The sequence below is a fragment of the Hordeum vulgare genome, chromosome 7H, assembly GCF_904849725.1.
Source record: "Hordeum vulgare subsp. vulgare chromosome 7H, MorexV3_pseudomolecules_assembly, whole genome shotgun sequence".
Taxonomy (NCBI): Eukaryota; Viridiplantae; Streptophyta; class Magnoliopsida; order Poales; family Poaceae; genus Hordeum; species Hordeum vulgare.
In genome coordinates, this window is record NC_058524.1 from 119,784,628 (window position 1) to 119,785,291 (window position 664).

Sequence of the window (664 nt, forward strand, 5' to 3'; positions counted from 1 at the left end):
ACTCCTAAGTAACCGATAAAGTACTCTGGATTCGTAGAATATGAAAATAGATTTGATCTACAAATCAAACTTTGTTGAGCATGACCACCGGTTCTCGTAGATCTTCGATGTGTGACCAGTACCATTTCTCAACCTCCTCTAAGTGTCTATGAGAAACTTTTTCAGGGCATAATTTATTAAGGTTCTACAACAGTCTAAACACCAAACTCGTGCACAAAAATGCTATATTCCCTACAGCTCAAGGACCAATAAACAACATGGATGAAGATACTAGCAAAGAGGATAAAAAAGGCCAAAATAAAGATCAACTGAACACAAGAGACCATAGAGAAAACTATGCACACTTCCAATCTGCACATCTGGCCAACAGTTTCCTTCTTCATCAATCCTTTGTACCTCTTTTGTTAGGATATATAGTACTACATATGTGTGTGCGCGCACACACACAAACATATGATATATAAACAACAGTGTGAGATTGTATCAAACCTAGCACACCATCCCTACCTCAAAGATCTAAGCATGCAATATGTTAGTTGTCGGGAAAGACCCTCGGTTATTCCCTCTCATTAACTTGTAGATGTAGTTTATCATGATCTTTTTCACGATACTAGACCCACTTTTCGCCTTCATGTGTGTGCGCCCCTTGATGAAGGGCATGCGT

General features: G+C 39.2%; 1 pseudogene; it reads right to left on the reverse strand.

Annotated features, from left to right (window-relative positions):
• Positions 1–516: 516 nt before the first annotated feature.
• Positions 517–664, reverse strand: part of LOC123408456 — a 13,507-nt pseudogene continuing 13,359 nt past the window's right edge.